At 46.8% G+C, this 20,366-nt stretch overlaps 1 long non-coding RNA gene across 1 annotated transcript; it reads right to left on the bottom strand.

Annotated features, from left to right (window-relative positions):
* Positions 1 to 2,031: 2,031 nt before the first annotated feature.
* On the bottom strand, positions 2,032 to 20,146 carry LOC116887254. The gene is made up of 3 exons (XR_004386206.1): positions 19,962 to 20,146; positions 5,333 to 5,596; positions 2,032 to 2,566 (listed from the first exon to the last, which is right to left on the bottom strand). It is a non-coding gene; the product is annotated as an uncharacterized LOC116887254 (long non-coding RNA).
* Positions 20,147 to 20,366: the final 220 nt, after the last annotated feature.

Genomic DNA, 20,366 nt, shown 5'->3' with positions numbered 1-20,366 from the left:
GATGGAAAAGGCTTCCCAGGGAAGCTGGGTGTGGCTGGCCCTGGGCCTCTCTGTTCAGGGACTCATGGTCTCGGACAGCTACTCCGTAGCATTGTATGAGGTCTCACTGGTGGGACAGAAGGATACTACTGTTACTTATGAGTGCGTGCATGTGCGTGAGCGTGTGCATGTATGCCTAGACTACTAATTCAATATTTGCGTCTCTTATCCAGCTTAGTGTGCCAGTCTTATAACTTCACTGGGTACATTCAGTACCCATCCAGTGTTCTGTCCTAGTATACGCCGAAGTTCTTGAGGACGCATTTGTCAATCTCCTGGTGTCCAGTGAGTCCGGGGTAGTCAAGATACCTCTTCTAAGCACTCCCTGTGGAAACGTACGTGCATTTTAGTGACTTGAGAAGGGAGTGTTATGTTAGAGTGTTATACAGTGGGGATCCAAGTTCTGACTAGACCTCAACTAGGAATGGACACTTTCTGATAAGACAGGGAGCTGTGCCCTCACAAGCCATTCCATTGCAGAGGGGCAGGCAATAGGGTCAGTAAGGAGGCACAGCATGTCACCTTACGGAGAACAACCACTTCTAGGTTAATTAACAGCCCTGTCTCTCTTGGGCTGTATTGGCAGAACCATCCTTTCAACCTGAAGTCTGTGTGAGTAACACTGGGTCCCTGAGAGCAACCGCATTAACAACCCGGATCGAATGGCCTCAGAGAGTAATAAGAGCTTTAAAATAAGGACAACACCATGCTTGCCCAATACCACTGGACAAGAACCTTACAAACATAGAGAACGAGGCCGGCTCATGGGTCTCTTCTGCAAAAGCCGGTCATGAGTACTGACTGGTCCCACAGGGTGTGAGTGTGTGAGGTGCCTGTTTCAGGACCCATTGATCAGTTATCCTACCTTCTTCGCTGCCTTCTCCAGGGTTCCCCTGTATACATTAGCCACAGCATGCCATTTCCTGATAGTCCTTAGAGGGATGTTAGACAAAGCTCCTATTACACAATAGTCAGAAATACTGAAGGACAGGTTAGAAAGCTTTCTCTCCTCCATCAGTGATTGCTGTAAGCCTTCATTTGGGCTTTCTTCTTCTGTACTTCTTCCCCAAACAGGGAAGGAGGGAGGAAGGGAAGAAGGTTGGAAAGAAGGGACGGAGGAAGAGGGAGGAGGGAAGAATCCATTGCAACTAGTAACTGCTGAATAACCCTTGGTAGAGAGGATGATGGGGTTGAAGACATGCCCGTCTCCTGAGAGCCCTCAGAGCCAGTTCCAGACGGCAGACCGACCTCTGGGTCTTCTGAGGGGAAGCACTTTGTTACCCGGCAGGAAGCAACCTCAATGAGTGTGGAAGCCGACCTGTGTCTAAATGTTCTCAAGCCTCATTCCCTCAGTTTTCTCCTCTGCAGACAGGGCTGCTCCTCACAGGTCTGAGAACCACGGAACAATGCGGAGGTGGAAAAGCCCCTGGCACCTTCAAGTGCAGCTTCAGCTGTCCCTTGCAGAGCCATGCTGAGTGCCTTTCCCAACATCCAGCATTGCTGGATTCCTCCCTCATAGAATTGGCCGTCATTTGTTGGGTACCTACTGTGTGACCCACACTAGCACTGCTTCATGCCCATGCTGTGAGCTTCACAGCCTCTGTGGGGGGTGGGCAGTACTATGGCTTCTACTTGGGGGACAGGAAGCATTAACTAGGAAAGATTTGGATCCAGTCAGAGCTGCCCCTGCCGTCTGTGCCAGGGACAGGCTTCAAATCCTGATCTTTATACTGAGTATCTCTGTCGCCTCTGGCCTACAGAGGAAGTTTGGGCCATCTCTGAAGCTGAGCTAGCTCGAGGCCTGAGACATTACCTTATTACCCATACCCTTTTGCTCCCTTCTACCGGATCGATTTTAGTATATTTTTTTCTTCCTTAAATATTCTAAGAAAAAGATTAAGGGAACTTCTGGTGAGCTGAAAATTCACGTGTGACCTTTGAACTTTACAATTTTCACTCTGGGGGGGGAATGCGCGGAGGGGGGGTCGGGTTGGTTCTACAAGGTTAATTAGACTGAAAGTGTTATGCTCGCACAGAACCGTCAAAGTCAGTGGCAGTGTCATAGGAATCTAAGGATGTCCACAGTACTTAGGCACTGAGCATGCCCCTGGCCGGCTCTGGGTCTGCCTAGGCTGGCGTCTGATGCCCTGCCTGAGAAGATCGAACGAGAGATGAATCACCTGCCGCGGTGGTATGTGCTATTTCCAAGCCTCTTGGCTCATGAGTCCTGCACAATGTCGCAGCCCACTCTCGTTTGTCACACCAGAGGCTTCCTTTTGAGTAAACAGCGGTCCACACTTCTGTTGGTTCTGAGTCACCACTTAGTGTTCACGCTGAAATGCCAGCTCCGTCCTCAGCACAGTATGCAGCGTGAAACCAAGTGGGCGGGGCGAGATCGGTACTTCCCATGGAAACTTCCGTGTCCCACAACGCAGTGGAGCCTCCGGGAGGGTCTCTCACAGCATCCTTACAGGGCTGCCGTTCCAGTCACAGCCACCTTCTCCTCTCAGCAAAGCCCTTCTGATAGCTGAGGAAGGACAAGAAGAGGCAGTCCAGTGAGTTGCCCAAGGACCCCGGAGTCTTTTAAATGACCTGGTTAAATCACCTCATATGATCTCACACCTTGTCTCACAGGCACCCCCTCTTCCGGTCAAATAACATCACCATATCGTCTTCCGTTTGACATGCTACTATGACATCATCATAGCATCTTCCATCTCGACATGCTTCACTTCACTTCTCTCTCTCTCTCTCTCTCTCTCTCTCTCTCTCTCTCTCTCTGTGTGTGTGTGTGTGTGTGTGTGTGTGTGTATTTTGTGTATTTTGCGTCTCTCCGTATGATAGCTGTTTCTGAGTGGTTACCTAGAGTCTCTGACTGGACCCAACTCGAGCATTCCTGCCTCCCTCAAAGCCTTGTCAGACAAGGACTCTCCCCAGAAGAACCCTCTCCCATCAAAGAACAGCTGACTCCACTGTACCGTGTCCCTTGTGTTGTGACCACACCACCACTTATTGCATTGGATCCCATAACCTATTAGATGTGAATTATTAGATATGAATATACCTTCCTGGACCACAGACTTGAGAAGTCTCTAAAATGGCTAGTACAGCTGTAAGTAGCAAGAAGTCCAGCCAATCAGTAGCTGGGAAAACTAGGGGACTATCTATTTTTTAAAAATACATTTTTCTGGATAGATAACGTTGTTGTGACAATTTCATGATATCTTTGGGGTTCTTTTTTGTTTGTTTGTTTGTTTGTTTGAGAGAGGATCTCACTTGATAACCCTGGTTGTCACTATATAGACAAGGCTGGCCTCAAACTCATGGAGATTCACATACCTCTGCCTCTCTAGTACAAGATTAAAGATGTGTACCAGCATACCACACCCAAATTTATATCTCGAGGTACTCCGTTTCTTTCTACATTTTTGCTCAGCTATCTTTATCCTGTGGCTGTTTTCCTCTGCCTCTCCCCCAGTGGTCTTAAAATGGCTGGTCCGTTACCATTTCTACTTTCAAGGTGGGCAAAAAGGTTGACCCAATACACAATAAGGTGCCAGTAACCAAGTCTGCCCCTCTAATAACAGCTCTTCTTCCCTTTCAGTGGTGGGAATGAGGCTATCTTGATATCAGAAAGAGGAGGTAAGATAGACTATTCAGTTGGATTATACTGAGATGCCAAAGATAGCCAGGGTTTGCTTAGCAACACAGAAGAGAAGTGTTAGCATCGAGTGCACATGTATCAGTGTCTACCGTGTGTGCAGGGATTATGGTTCCTTGTCAGTCTCTCTTTGGGGTTTAGCATAGAGCATGGCAGAATAAATAAACAAGACAGACAGGATCTGGAGCTCTGGGTGGCCCAATCCAGTGTTATCTGTACAGTGAGTCTGTATGTCTTCCTATTACAGGCTTGGGGATACTTGGGGATGCAGGCATATATGGCTGCTATGAGCCCCTCGTTTCCATTGTTAAAGTCATGGTTTTGAGAGCCTTGCTAGGTCCTTGGGACATCTCTCTATCAGTCCCCACTCTATGGAAGGTCTCTCAACTACAGAGCAGACTCCCCTTGGTCTTTCTAAGACCATTGCCTACTCCTGTATGACACAACGGTCATTTTCAGATTTTCAAGGTTATAAACAACCTTTCTGTGAATATCTTTGAAAAACATTCAGGTTCCTTCTTGTACCTTACTGTTTTCTTAGTCTACACTCGAACGAGAAGAAACCTTGAGTTAAGAACGAACTCATCTTTAAGGTCTCTACAGGATCCTGGTTATGTTCCCTTGCATAACTTCGATTCTTCCCCGCTGTGCTGATGGCTTCCCTTCTGAAAGTTTTAATTGTCACATGCTTATCCCCAGGGCCATCTCTCTCCCTTTCCCAGATCGCAGCAGAACTACCACACACCAGAAGCCAAGATGGAGGATGTGGGATGCTAGCGTTTTTCTTATTCCATTATGTGAGAATACATTTCTCTCTGGGAGACGGAGGGCCACAGAGTCTGTGTGTATACAGATGGTATTTATTAAATACTTTATGCTGGGCCTATGGCATTGTCCCATGGGCCCATTGGTATCAAGAGATTTGTTTGTTTATCTTTTCCCCATTGTTCACCAAGTTACCAAGTTGTGTCCGTTTTCCCTCCTAAGTGCTGTCATCATCTTTGTGGAAGTAACTGCCTATAGGGATTAAGTCGGTGCCTCACGCATACTAGGTGTGGTGGACCCTAACTAAGACACTAGGCAAGCAACTTAACCACTAAGCTCCATCCTCAGCCCTCTGCTTCCAATGCATCTTCATGACCTCGTGTCAGACCCGTGCTCAACGTGACCCCGCCCTTCCTGCTTGCCCTCGATTTCTGAACACCCACGCCTTCAACCCATAAGCTGTTTGGCTCCAGTTCTTCTAAATACGCATGGCTATATCCCAGTCCAGTTTCCTCTCTTGACTCAAAAGCCACTCCTACACCACCGTAGTTCCCCATACACTACATCCTTTTCATGCTCACTTGCAAACGAAGGGTCCAAGGAGATGCCACACGGGGAGCTCTTTGTTCTACCCCTCCACGGTTGCCAACCTTCAGAGAATGCTCTTAGATCCACCTCAGGCACGTCTTCCTTTCATGCGGAGGTACAGAGGGAAACTCGTGTCCTGTACATCCTCCCTCGTTACTTGAAATGGCAAATTTACATTTTCTGTTAAGAGCCTACTCTAGAGAAAAGTGTGAGGCACTCGCTCCTTATGTCCCCGGCTAGAGGCCCCTTCCGTGTATCCCCAGAGCTTGGTGTACTCACCACATCTCTGCACTGTGACTGTGGGTTCAGTTGTCTCGGTCTTCCGCTGCCCCGAGAATCCCACGAAAGCCAGGATTGGCTCCTTCACTCCCCAGACTGAGGCTGTGCGGTACGAGATGTGTGCTCTATGACTGGGTGACGAGTAGAGAGCTGAGAGTCAGTCAGAGGCTGGAGGAAGGACTGATTCTGGTAGAGCAGTGGTTTTCAAACTGTGGGTCGTGTGACCCCCCCAAAGGGGTCAACTGATCCTTTCACAGGGGTCACCTAAGACCATTGAAGAAAACGCAGATAGTTATGTTATAATTCAATAGCAGGTACAAGTTTACAGTTACGAAGTAACAACGAAAATAGTCTAATGCCTGGGGGTCATCACGGCATGAGGAACTGTATTAAGGGATTGCAGCATTGGGAAGGTTGAGATGCCCTGTGATATGCATTCACACACATACATATACATATACTACACATATACATATACAGCACATACATACATATTATATACATATATGTTTATATATATGTGTGTATACATGTGTATGTGTGTATACATGTGTATGTGTGTATATATGTGCATGTATATATACATAGAATGTGTGTATATACATTGAATGACTCTATCCAGATTTGTAAACTGGACTATCTCCTCTCCTGTCTCATATCCACATGGCCCGTGTCCCTTCCCTTCCTGACAAGAGAGAGGCACACCTGGACACTGTGTGGATTGCAAACACAGCCTTTCTCTTCTGGGATATTGCTTTGCTTATGTGTGGAGAATCAACTGAATAAGTAGACAATGCATCTTACGGTTGTATAACATGACAGGGATGAGAACATCCTTGCTTCTAGAACTTTCTATGCACCCCCCTCCGTTTGTGTGTGTGTGTATGTGTGTGTGTGTGTGTGTGTTTGAGTGTGTATATGTGCGTGTGTGTATGTGCATGCTCCCCGAAACACACTGCATGCATGCTACAAATGTGCCCCCTCCCCCCCATTATAATTAAGATTCTAGACTTGAAGGGCTTGGGGGCCTGCTTCCAGGAAGCCAACAGCTCCAAACTGATCCTTCACATTCTCCAGGACTCCCTGGTAGCCTTACAAGCACAAACAGCCCTCGTGTGGGTGCAGTGAGGCAGGAGGTCTCCTCCCAGGCTCCCACTTTATGGGTCTAGACTGAGCCTGAGTGCTCACAATTTGCCTAGAGCACATATAGTTGTATAGTTGGTAGCTTCTGTAGGTGAGAGAGGAATCTGATTTTCCTGCTGCTCATCCATCTCCTGGAAAGTGCCACTTAGGTTTGTTTCAAACTTATTCTTGGTCTCCCAGGAGCAGTCCTGCAAACCCAGTTCTAGCAGCAGCCCCCTCGTGTCAGCACTCCAAGGAAACAGCTCCCTCTTTAGGCAGACTCGGGGAATTCCGTCAGAGCATCCACTAGTGAACTCTCCCAGGTCCTTTTGCCTTAGGGTGGTGACTGGGGCCTGCTTTTGGTAGCCAGGTCTCACACATTTATCTGACTTCTCCATAACTCCCGTCTGTGAGAGGTGGTCTCCCTCAGAACGAAGGGGAAGAGAAGATGTGATGTTGATGCTTAGAAGGGCTGCAGAGGGATTTTTATCAGTACCCACATCAAAGGCAAAGTTTGTCTGTCCACCTGAGATATCGTCCGGGTGGGGTTAGGGGTGGCCTGTCCCTGAGCAAGTGGGAGAGGAAGGGGTGGAAGAACAATGGCGGGACAGAACCCAAGCAAGTGTGAGAACGTTTGAAGAGTGAACATCGGACCCCTCTCTCAGATTCAGCACTACCTCTGGAACCTTCTTCTGTGAAAGGATTCTGGGGCTGCCAGGCAAGCTCCAAAGTCACTGCCCCAAATCTCATCCACTCATCTGAGGCAAACAGGTCATAGAGAAACCATATCCACTAGTTCATTGCTGTTTGGGTTGGGTTGGTGTGTGTGTGTGTGTGTGTGTGTGTGTGTGTGTGTGTGTGTGTGTCTGTCTGTCTGTCTGTCTGTCTGTTTGAGTTGGGAACTCATTTCCTGCACAGATAGCTGGAAAGTTTCAACAGGTACCTCCAAAACACCCAGTCACGCTGTTAGAGAGTGACCTTGTGATGTCTCTTGAAGCTTTTTATTAAATTATACAGCCGCTGGCTCTAAGACCAAGTAAGCACCAGGGTGACCCGAGGGTGTCCATACGCCCCTCTCCCCTGGTAACGCAATCATTCTGGGGAAGGTGCCCATTTACACCATTGGCAGGAGGACTCCCCAGGTCAGCCTTGACGCTGTGTATCATTGGTCAAGTCCTGTTCCTCTCTGGACCTTACCGATCATCATCTCTGAGATGGGGCTTGACCTGAAGTGGAGAGGCTCCTCTTGGATTTGTGCGTTGTTAGGCATCCTCTAAAGAAAGGGGCCACAGCTGGCAACAATGTTGCAAAAGCTCTGGTCCTCCATGTGTGCATTCATTTAGTCAGCACTCATGGAGCGCTTGCTCTGTGTAGGCCAGGTGCTCTTGTAGCATCCAGAAAAGCAACAGTGAACAAAGTACGGATGTCTTCGAGCCAAGCAAATTAGCATTTCAAATCGAGAGCCTTTAGCCTTCAGCCCTAGGCTTACTTTCTCACATCCTCAGATGGGCGACAAGGACACAGCATTTTGGATCACCTTTGTTCCATTGTCCCCGTGAGAACCTGCAGCTTGATACATGGTGAGCACAGATTCTTACACGGTTGGAGATGATACATGGTTTCTGCTACCAGAAATTAGGACATTGAGCGGATGAAGCAGCTTTCCTTTTTTTTTTTAGTGGTTATTTTAGTGGTTAGCAAGAGGAATTTTTCCAACAGATAAAATAATCATCACACCTAATGACTCTTTGCTGTGTGGCTATTCATCACAAAAAAAAAAAATAAGAACCCATATAAAAATATCAAATGCATCATAATAATTTAGTTGCTATGGCATTTGTGTGATCCTTCTCAACATCTGTCCACATGCACAGATTGGAGAAAAAGGCTCCTGTACCTGACCATGAGCCCAATCAGTAGCAGGCTGGTTTTTGTTTTTATTTTGTTCTCAGGGCATTCTTAAGTGTATCCTTCTGCCCCCCTTAATCACCAACCCTTCAGAGTGACCCCCAAAGATCTATTTGTCAACTTCTAGAGAAAGAGACACTGAATATCCAATGTCTTTCTGAAGCTCACCAAGCCAGCAAGAAGCCTGCTTTGGAAATCTACAGCAGTTTCATCCCAGAGCCCACTTTCTTTGTTCCTACCTGGTACTCTGGCCTCACGGCTTGCTTGGTGCCATTTCCCCACCCACTTCTAGGGCACGTTCTGAAGGAAATGTTAGAAAAACCAATTAACCCCTCTCCCCATTTCAAAGGTTACTAGAAGTTTCTAACTTTAGCTAGCCACCACTGGATGATTAAGTCTATATACCTTCTGGCTTAGCACCCCCAAATTTAGGAATACCAATATTCTGACCTGTGGATGTCTTTGCTTTACCACAGTTGTCTATGAAACTCACACTATTCTAAGGACCCAGGGTCTTTTGCATGTGGGGTTTTGTAACAAAGTAGCTAAAGGTATTAAAAACAAAACAAAATGCAATTACTTCCATATCATCCAATTCAGGGGTCTCCCTCCCCAGAGGTAATGTCTATGTAAAATTATATAAAAAAAATGCTGTCTTTTATCTCCACTAGGTCCAGCACCACAGTGCCCCAAGATATCTGGTAGACATCTTCATCTCAGTCAGCAAAGCATTTCACCCGCTCTGCTCCATCCCATATCACACTGCCGATGGCTTTTCTCTGAGCCTGGCAACAATCTCTCTACCCATCCAGTTCCCAAGGCAGGCAGCCACCATGCCAGAAATATACATCCCAATTCCATGGCGGCCTAGTGTCTTCGACCGACACATACTCTCTTAAACTTAAATCGCCACATGAAAGAACACACAACACAATAATCTCTGATCCAATTGGTAAGATATAATTGCCCACCTAGACATACAGAGCCCTGTACACATCCACCCCTTAAGAACATTCATAACAACCTGTAGAGATACAGAGTGGAATCTTAACGTCAGCCTTCATGGTATCTCCATGGCTTCCTCCCTTCCTGTTCCAGTCTCCTCCTCTTCCTAAGACTTTTCTCCCACCCATCCTTCCTTCTCGTCCAATGACAGGCCTCGTTCTATCTTGTACCTGCCTTCACTTGTACGACATCCTATAGGGTAAGAAGATTAAATTAATAACAGTGTGTTTTGAATTCTCAAAAGGTCTCTGCGATTAAAACCTATATAATTTATTGGAAAAGCTAAGGTTCCTTATTAGGGTGATTTTGAAAATAATTTTCTTAGAGATTGTTTATATTCCACAGCAAAAGAAAATAGCTTCTTAATTCAGGATTCCGATGTCAGGGAACACACACACACACACACACACACACACACACACACACACACACACGCACACGCACACGCTCACATTTGACTCCTCTGATGTAAGAATCTTTTGCTCCTTGCCTGAACGCCATCCTGCCTGCCTTTTCCTCTCCAGGTTCGACAACTGCATTTGTGGATGTCAGAGTCGCTCATGAGCAGTGACATTCACACGATCCTGAAGACAGAAAGCACGAAGGGTTTTCCTGCCAATCTCAAAACCAAGTATGAGGACTGCAGCGATGACTCAGTGGGCAGACTAACCGCTGTGCAAACACGAGGGCCCAAGTCTGGGCCCTTTGCACGTCCTTGGAAACCAACACTGAGAGGAGAGACCAGAAGATTCTCAGGGTTGGAAGGCTAGCTAGTTAACCGATGGTGAACTCAGGTTTCAGGGAGAGACCCTGTCTCAAAAGTATGGTAGAAAATTAGGAAGATGCTCACTGTTGACCTCTGGCACTCAACACGTGTGCACAAGGTGTGACCACACGTGTACAACGCACACTCAGAACTGAATGTAAACTGTGGTTTCTAAGGCTGGAGAAGAGACCCATGGATGGATGGTAAATTGGAGGTCATCAGTACACCCTTACAGTCCTGGTCAACTACTCTTTGATGAAATTGTCCATCCAGACAGCCATCATTAATAGTCAATGAAAAGTCTTGTCAGGAAATAAACAGTATAAAAAAGCCAAACCCTTAACCTATACTTCACAGAGTGGCTTAGTTAGGGTTTTACTGCTGTGGACAGATACCATGGCCAGTGCAAGTTTTATAAAGGACAACATGTAATTGGGGCTGGCTTAAAGGCTCAGAGGTTCAGTCCATTATCATCATGGCAGGCATGGTGCAGGAGGAGCTGAGATTTCTACATCTTCACCCAAAGGAAGCCAGGAACAAACTGGGCATCCTCAGGCAGCTAGGAGGAGGGTCTCCAAGCCCACCCCACAGTGACACACTTCCTCCAACAAGGCCACACCTATAATAATGCCTCTCCCTGGGCGAGCAAACCATCACACAGAGTACATAAAAGTAAACTAAAAAAATCAGAGATACAGCTCTAGGGATACTAGAAGAAATCCTACAAACAATTCTTGTGACTTGGCCTCAGGGAAGAGTTCTAAAAGCACAAAGGACAGAAAACAAATTAATTTCGTTTCATCACAAAGGCCCCCTCAGTGCCTCCACTGCAGCTGGCTAATATTCTCCTGTGGAGCTGCACCCTGGGCACCAGGGAAATGCAGATCAAAGGACTCTGAGGTTCTATCTTACAACCATCAGAATGGCTAAGATCAAAAATCTCAAGTGACGGCACAGGCCACCAAGCTGTGTCTCCCAACAGTAGCTTTTGACATTATTACTAATTACTCAAAAGATAGGTTTGTTTGAGTGTGAGACAAGGCTCTACCTAAATACGTGAACCCATAAGTGTTGTGCTTTAGGAAATGAAGCTAAGCGTAATATCACAGGAGGGAGCGCCTCGGCGGGCGGGCCCTGCCAAGGTGTCCTCTTGAATAAATCAAGCCCAGTACACAGGGAAGCTTACTGGGCGAAGGGAGCCAGGAAGCAGAGCCAGGACCTGGAAAGTAGTAGAAGCAGAGGAAGAAGGACACAGAAGAACAGAAGATGCCAGCCAGGAACGTGTAGGGAAGGGAGAGGAAGGGGAAAAGGAAAGAGATGGGGGAGGTGGGAGGAGGAGAAAGACAGAGAGAAGATGGAGAGAAGTGAAAGGAGCTGAGCCCTGTCCTTCTTATACTCCTGGTTCCTGGCTCCTACCTGGGGCGGAGACACAGACTGTTGCTAGGTAACTATTGGGCGGGGCCTAGAGAAAATGCTAACAATAACTACCTTAGAGAGTAGATGTGTAATTCCCTGCAAACTTTATCTTTAATGACATATTAACGTTAATTTCTTCAGCTGGGTGTGGTTGAACACACCTCCTTTTAATCCCAGCACACAGAAGGCAGAGGCAGGTGGATCTCCATGAGTTCAAGGCCAGCCTGGTCCACGTATTGAGTGAGTTCCAGATCACAATGATTATGTAGAGAGACTCTGCCTAAAAAAAAAAAAAGAAAAGAAAAGAAAAAAACAAAAATTAAATTAAAAATTTTAAATAAATAAATAAACAATAAATAAATAAAGTCTGCTTCGGGGCTGATCATCAACTTGTGTTTATACACTAAATGAAATATTATCTGGGCTGGGGAGATAACTCAGCATATAAAATACTGGTTGTACTCACATGAGACCTGGAGATTACATCCCTAGAATGGATCTAGAAACCAGGTGGGCGTGGTGACTGCCTACAAATCCAGCACTTGGGGAGCAGAGACAAGGGATCCCTGAGGTGAGCTGGCTATCCAGAATCAACACATTTGAGATGCAATGCAAGCCTTTGCCTCAGTAAAGGAAGTAGAGAATGATGGAGGAGATACCCAACTGCAACCCCAGGGATCCCACACCCCGTCCTGTGCATACGCTGACACAGACACAAATACACATACATGTGAGGAAATGTGTTATCAAGCCTCTACCATTGAGCGGCGACTCACTGGTACTCTGGATTGTTGATGCTAAGATACCATCAATCTAAAAATATACCATCAGTATATGTATCCCTATGAAAGAAAAAGCTTTGGATTAGAACATACAACGCTACCAACCGACAAAAGACGCTCCCTAATTTTAAAGACGGAACAGTCTACTGCATACGTCTTCATCTTATAATTGACGAACTAGGTCTTGCCAGTAATGGCATTTTGAACTGCAGATCATGGCGTCGTAGAGCGTGTTCCTCTTGAGTATCCCTTTAGGACACCCCTGTCTTCTTTCCTTTGCAAAATGTCTGCATAGTAAGACAAAATTCTAGAGTGATTCCGATGCTATCGAATGCATTTGCAATGATCTTTTTTAAATTGAAAATTATATTTAAACGTCTTCAGACATAGTGTGTCTTCATCTTTATGAATAGTTCACATTTCTTCAACCAGGGGAACTCTCCTGTGGATATTTTGACTCTAAGTGCATTCCACTGTAAGGGCCACTAGCGTGAATCGTGTTAAAGCTATCTATGACATAACCGGAGCTTCTGGAATACACCAGTGAGTTGGCACACTTGATATCTAGACAATCCCAAACAGTTCAGAATGTCGATTCGCTGTATCGGAGGCATTAGTCACTGAGGAGACGGCTGAGAAGCTGCAGGCTCAGCCTCTGTGGAATGCACACTCCACAAGGATGTGACTGGATCGCCCTCATTTCCTTAAGACTGAATTCTTTTTTTTTTTTTTTTTTTTTTTTTTTTTTTTGGAGCATAAGACTAAACTTGCGCATAGGCCAAGGTGCTGCTTCCATAAAGAGGGTCTTCTGAGGGTCACCGAATCTATCCCCGTGGTCTGCTCAGCTCCAGTGCCTTGGTCTCACCTCTCTGAGGTGAGGAACTGTCTCCTGAGTCTTTGCTTCTAGTGTGATCTGTCTTAGCCTGTCACAGTTTATTACTGACCGGGAGCTAGACAGGGTCTTGAAAGAAGAAGGCAGGTACTCTAGGTGCTCTTCATCACAAGACAGCAGAGGCACCTTTTAGCTCATCCCATAAGGGAGGAGGGGCTCCTGGGAACAGTTGCTGGGAATTCATAGCCATGTTGGCATTCATAACTGCGATGCTGCCCTAGAGGATCCCTCATGCCCTGAGTCTCAGTATCAGTCAGTTTCTGTCTGCACATTGCCCCATGCTCTCTGAAGCCCCCAGTATCTTTTCAAGTCCAGGTTCTGCATAAGCTGGTGGGCTTTCGGTATCACCAGTGATACCAGCCTAGGTGGGTGAAGCCCTTCTCACCTGGCCACTGATGGACCAGCATGCACCCTACACGACCTATCTTTGATCCAGATGTTGCTTCGGACTGACCAGCCTTGAGCCATTTTCCTCAGTAGTGAACTGTTTGTGGGTTAACTTTAGCTAGGAGGCTGAGCATAATTAGAACAGTGTCCATATCAGATAGGGAGATAGGAGGAGGGCTAAGAAAGGACACCACTCCCCAAGCAAAGGGAAGAAGTAGGTGAGAGAATTATGGGTAAACTTCGCCATTACGATCCAGTATTCACATATCATCCGTGTGTGTGTGTGTGTGTGTGTGTGTGTGTGTGTGTGTGTGTGTTACAGGGTAGGGGATGTATGTATGTCTGTGTGCAGACACATTCATCTATGTATACACATCTCCAGAGGCTAGAGTTCAACATTGGATGTCTTTTTTTTGGATCACGTTCTACCTCAGTTTTTGAGACAGGATCTCTCCCAGAATTGGGAGTTGACCATTTTCCAGCTGGATTTGCTGCCTGGTGAGCTCATGTCACCGGGTTACGGTGGTGGATACAATACTACCATGTCTGGCTTTCATGTGGGTGCCCAGGGTCTGAACCCATGACCACAGGCTGATGCAGCATCGCTTTAACCACTGAGCCATCCAGTCACTGAAGTCCACTACTTATGAGTAAGATGTCAGCTTGGGTGTATCTCAACGGTAAAACATCTGCCTTGCAAACGCACGGCCCCGAGTTTGACACCCCCCCCCGGCACTACAAAACGCAAAGAAAAGTAGTTAAGGTGTGTGTGTTTATTAGACCACAGTTTTGCTTTTGTACAAACCACAATAGCTTGCCTTGAGGTCTCATAATTGGACGGGCAATGTCTTTGTCTCAGTTTCCCACAAAGCGAGACCTCAGATCCATGCGGTCACAGGTCATGTGTGATGGGATCTAAGGGGACAGAGTGAAAGGGAAAGAGGGGCGTTAGCACCAGGAAGTGACCCTCTATAGGGCAATTGGCCCTTTTGGTCCCTTTAGAGGATGCTTGGATGGGTGTAAGCTATGATCTCAGAGCTGGAAGGTCAAAACAATCATCCATCCATTGAACCTCATATCTTAAAACGACCTCCAGATTTCTGTACTGCCCATGTGTGCTCCAGGAGCATCTTGCTTTTCCCACTTGCACGTCTGAGAAAGCGACGTCACACGCCAGTCTCAGGAGTCTATAGGCAGTGCCTCCAGGCCTTTGGGGAACAGATCGCTACTGCAGTCTGTTTAGGGAAAGTTGAAACCTCTGAAGTACCTCAGTCTCCAGTGTACCTATTCACGATCAACCATGCTAACAAAACCCTGTCTTCTTGGGGAGGACAAACACATCTTCATCCGGTCCAGGGTGTTCCATTCTATGTGCTGTACAGAAATCTCACCCATGTTGATTCTTTCATTTGCCAAGAGCGGAGGGAGTGGAAAAAAATCAAAACACAAGCTCACACTTCAGCCATTTATTCCTTAGAGAGTCTGGGTTTTCACACACACACACACACACACACAGAGAGAGAGAGAGAGAGAGAGAGAGAGAGAGAGAGAGAGAGAGAGAGAGAGAGAGAACCCACTGGCCTGGGTTGCCCTTGTGTGGCCTAATTCAAATAGAACTGCTCTTCATACCCCAACCCTTAGAACTCTGCAGGCCATATGATATTTCTTTTTTTTTTTCTTTTTTCTTTTTTTCGGAGCTGGGGACCGAACCCAGGGCCTTGCACTTGCTAGGCAAGCGCTCTACCGCTGAGCTAAATCCCCAACCCCGCCATATGATATTTCTAAATCTTCCTACCCATTCCCGTCCAAGAACTAGTCTCTCTCCATGTATCACATCAGTATCACTCCTGGGTCAGTATGTTTTTCTTAAAATGCTCCCTGGACTTATGGAAACGCTAAGACCCTCAGTGGGAGGCAGCCTAATCGCTATTGGCGATTTCCATGTTAGTATTGGACAAAGGGAAGGTGGTTGGGAGTGAGAGCAGAGATCAGGAAGGGCTCTGAGGAACAGAGGAGGATGCCTAGAGTGAGTGGCCGGAAGGTCCCAGAAGCAAACTGCAGTCCCCGCTGGTCTGAGGTGGGACTAACCCTTCTCATCTGGTTTCAAGCTAGCTCACTGCTGCTGGAGCATCCCCGAGACTCCATGCTCCCCCACCCCATTAGATAGCTTCTCCATCTGCATTGTGGACTGTTCAACAGCCATGGGTCTGTGTGTCCGTGTGTCCTGAGAACTTCGGAGGTCAAGTCTCTCCAGAACATTCCCTGAGACAGCCCCTTGACTATGGTCAGATAGCAGTAGTAACATTGGAGGCCATTTACAGGAGCGTCCCAGACTTATGGGGTCAGAGTCAACCCAGATTCAGAGAAACCAATCAACAGGTAGTCCTGAACCAAGACCGGTGTTGCAGGTTGTTAGAACAGGTTGGGAGGAAAAATTAGAAAGGTCACTGTGGAAGAACCCACCGGAACAAGCCACAGGAAGACGTGACCTGCTGCCGGTTTTTTGAAAGTGAAGTTTTTGTGGCACACGACCACACCCATTCATTTCTGTAATGCAGAAAGCTGCTTTTACACACCACAGTGGCAGAGGTGGGGAGCTGTGAAAGAGGGAGCATGGTTTGCTGAGACGAATATATTTTACTCAGCCTAGCATAAAACAAAACCGCCGAGCCCTAGACAGTTGGAGGTCTTGAGATTTCTGCCTTCCTTCTTCGCAATGCAAAGATTTGATACTCAGTCAGATAGTCCTGAAAGGATAGAAGAGAGCTCTCTCTCTCTCTCTCTCTCTCTCTCTCTCTCTCACACACACACACACACACACACACACACACACACACACACACACACACCCCTCCCTACCTGAAGACTGTGTCTCTTTGATAGGGGTCATCTTTGATAGGATCAGTAGACCCACAGCATTCTATGGCGACGGGGAACCACAGTGTTGTTGGGAACATGAACTGGATGTTCAGAACTGGGCTGCCCTTTAATGAGACGTCAGCACATAGCGTTCACAGGGGGCCTTTGCCTGTGGCTTAGTCTCTGTCCTCTCGATCTGTCTGGATCCCTCTTCCTCTTAGGCTCCTGGTTCCCCTGCCTCCATATTTCTCTCCCACTCTCCTTTCTTTCCTCCTCCCTCTCGCCCAGATCTCAGGCCAGCCAGTGCCACCCAGTGGCTCAGACGGGCATTGCTTATTGGCTGACTAGCCTCAGGGTCTGGGAGAAACGGGAGGAGAAGGGAGTTTCCCAAAGTGCTCTCACTTTGGGATTCAAAAGCAGTTGGAAGACTGTAGGGAACACTTGCGGTCCTCCCCTCAACTGCTCCAAACATTAACTTATTTTAAGAACATTTAAACTTTAGTATAAATGAAAGGCCCAAGGGTAGGTTTCTAATACAGAGACCGACACCATAAAGGCTCTTTCAGGTGACTAATCCTGCCATACTTCTTTAAGCAGAATATTGCACCGGATATGGTTAACAATACTACAGGACGGATCTTAAAGGGTAGCCAGGGGACAGACCTCATGCCAGTGTTCTTATTCAAGGAAAAGAATAGCAGATGATAACTTCAGTCTGATCATGATAAATCTGAAGGCATATGAACTTCCTCTATGCACAGTGCCCACCCATAATCACCCTTGCTACCAACATTATAATTGGTAAGCACTCTCTTGAAAACTGTAGGGCACATGTCCTCTTGCCCAGGGTAGTGTAGCTCATATAGGGTTATGGAGCTATGGGGCTTCAAGGATATGGGGACATGGCTCATATGGGGACACAGTGATACAGGGATATGGGAATACAGGGATATGAAGATATGGCTCATACAGGGATATGAAGATATGGCTCATACGGGGATATGGGGATGCGGTTCATATGGGGATACGGGGATACAGGGATATGGGGATATTGGGTTAAAGCATCTGCCAAACCATCATTTAGAGTCTCAATGCCCAGAACCCACACAAATGCCCAGTGGACATGGAGGCTTGTGGGCTCAGCCCTCTCGGGGCAAAGACAAGAGATCCTCAGAGCAAGCAGGCTATTAGTAAGCTGGGTTCCAATGAGAGACCCTGTTTCAATGTGTGTGTGCATGCATGCATGTGCATGTGTTTGCGGGTGCATTTGTGTGTGTGCATTTGTGTGTGTGTGTGTGTGTGTGTGTGTGTGTGTGTGTGTGTGGTGAGTGCACACAGGTGCATATACACACTCCTGCCTATTAATGTAGAGGCCAGAGACCCACACCAGATGTCTCCCTAAGTCACTTACCACCTGATTTTCAGGGTCTCCTCCTGAGCTTAGAGCTCCCCCTACTTAGGCTAGGCTGGTAAGCCCTGAGGAGCCAGCACTGGGTCTTCAAGCACTGATTACAAAAGCACACACTTCCCCTACTCCTGACCTCTGCACAAACTCCAGGGATTCCAGCTTAGGACCTCCTGTGTATACGGCATGCACTTTACCAACTGAGCTAGGTCCTCAGCGAAGACATTTTCCAAGGGCTCAGTAATCCCTTGTACTAAGTAGTGTGATTAACCCTGTGAACCATGATGACCATGGCCAATGAGGAGAGATGGAGTCCTTTCTAGTACATTTTTCACTGTTAGCAACAATACTATAATTTATAAAGAGAAGTTTAATCTGACCTTCCGTTCTGGTCCACAGGCAAGGGTCTGTATCTACTAACAATCTGAAAACTCTAAGTGTCTTCAAGTGGTTTGCAGACTTCCAGGGATTTTTCGAGAGGTCCAGCCAAAGCATTTCTTTAAATCTGATTCAGCTTGACATCACCCACAAATCCACTGCTACTCTGTCAGTGGTCATTCATGAAGATGCAACCCTAATCACGTCCCCAAAAGAAAAAAAAATATTTCTTTTCTTTTTCATCTGTGCGTGTGTGTGCATCTAAGTATTTGTCACGTGTGGGGGTAGGGGGCAATGGTAGAAGCCAGAAGAGGGCATCAGCTAGCCTGGAGCTGGAGTTACAAATGGTCCACAGCTACCTGATGTGAGTCCTCTGGATAAGCCTGTAAGTTCTCCTAACAGCTTCACCATCTCTTCCGATACCGCTGTCCCCTTCAGTCCCTTATGGTCCGACACTCCAATATCTCCTAATGAGAACTACATTTTCAACCAACCAATGTTTGTAAGGGATAAACAGCATTTCAGTAAAGCAGAGGAATGGGGTTGCGCTCCATTTCAGAACACTTGCCCAGCATGGGCAAGGCCCTACCTTTCATTTTCAGCACCACAAGAAGCCAATAAAAACAGACGGAACAAACTGGAACAAGTCTAGTTCTGAACATGATGGGGGGGGGGTGAGTCCCCAAGCCCTTTGTGGCAGAGGAGGGGGAGACATGAGTATGACAACAGGATGGGACGGGTCGGGACAGGGCAATTTCAGGCAGATGGGTGAAGTGCACAGAAACTAGAAGCATATCACTTCTAGGAAGACGATCCCTCTCATTGAACTCTGACTGAGAGTTAGACTGAACCGTTTGAAACTGCACATTTTTAAACTACGAAATGAGTTCAGGACATGATTCATCATGGAACTGACCTTCGTGGAGCTGAGTGGGCAGCCCCGCTTTCCTTCCTGGGTGCGTTCCTTCACATCGCTCTTCTGACTGTTTTGTAATTTTCCTCTCACTCGGCAAACCAGGTTTAGTGATGACGGAATGTCAACTAGGAAAGACCTCAGACCGCACCTTGTAATGGCACGCACCTGTTCAAACGTCTTTACAATGTTTAGCTCTGTTTAGAAAACCTTTCTCAGTAGCTCATGGTACTGTAAAGAATTTTATTATCCCCCTTTTATTGATTGACCTTTGACACATGTATATGATGTATTTTGAGCAAGTCCACACCTATTCCCTTTCCTCAGATTACTTCCCCATCCCCACGACTATGTTTCCCTTCCAATTTCATGAGTTCTCATAAAGTTTTTAATTTAGGCTACAGAGTCCACTTAAATGTATATATGTATATAGCATGGACGTGGTGTTGGGTTACCTACCAGGGCCTGGGCAGCCTCTAGGAACCACATCCCGGAAGAAAACCGACTCCTTTCTCCAAAGACTTTTAGAAGCCATAATTTCGCACTGATAAGACAGTTTTAGATGGGAGAATCACTTTCATAAGCTTTCTTCCAGTTTTGCTTTTCTCCTGTGTGTGGTTTTTTGCCAACATGAGGTGACGGTCTCTTCATGTTGTCTACTCCCTGGGCTTTGCTTCCTGTTCTGAAGGGGAGGTTGTGCCCTCCTCTAGACGCCCCTCCCCTGACACCTCCATACACATCATCATGTTTGTCTTCTGTCTCCTCTCTCCAAGTGAAAACGAAGACATTTGCTCACCTCCTCTCCGATAACGACAGTCCAGCAGTACCACAGGAGGGTCCTGACGGAGGTCATTTCCTTGACAACTGGCATCATGGAAGGATGTGTCAGACCTAGTGAGGGCCAGCGTCCACAGCTCTGATGACTTGTCACTGGGCTAGGGATGAGGAGCCTTGGGTTCTAACCCAGTCATGACAGTGACTCATGGGTTGCTCCTAGGGCAAGTTATTGACCTCTGAATCTGGCTGTTTGTCCTTATAAAAACAACACGGAGTCTCTCGTTTCCTCCTCGTTTTGTTTTTATGAGGCACGGCCTGTTAATCAGATTCCACCCAGTTTGTGTTGTTTCTTTTCAGTGTCTCAAATTCCTTAAATCCTCTGTAAGTTTTCTTCCGGGTGCCTATGTGTCTGTTGGTATGGAGA

Source organism: Rattus rattus, chromosome 18, assembly GCF_011064425.1.
Source record: "Rattus rattus isolate New Zealand chromosome 18, Rrattus_CSIRO_v1, whole genome shotgun sequence".
Taxonomy (NCBI): Eukaryota; Metazoa; Chordata; class Mammalia; order Rodentia; family Muridae; genus Rattus; species Rattus rattus.
This window is presented reverse-complemented; position numbering and strand designations above follow the sequence as displayed.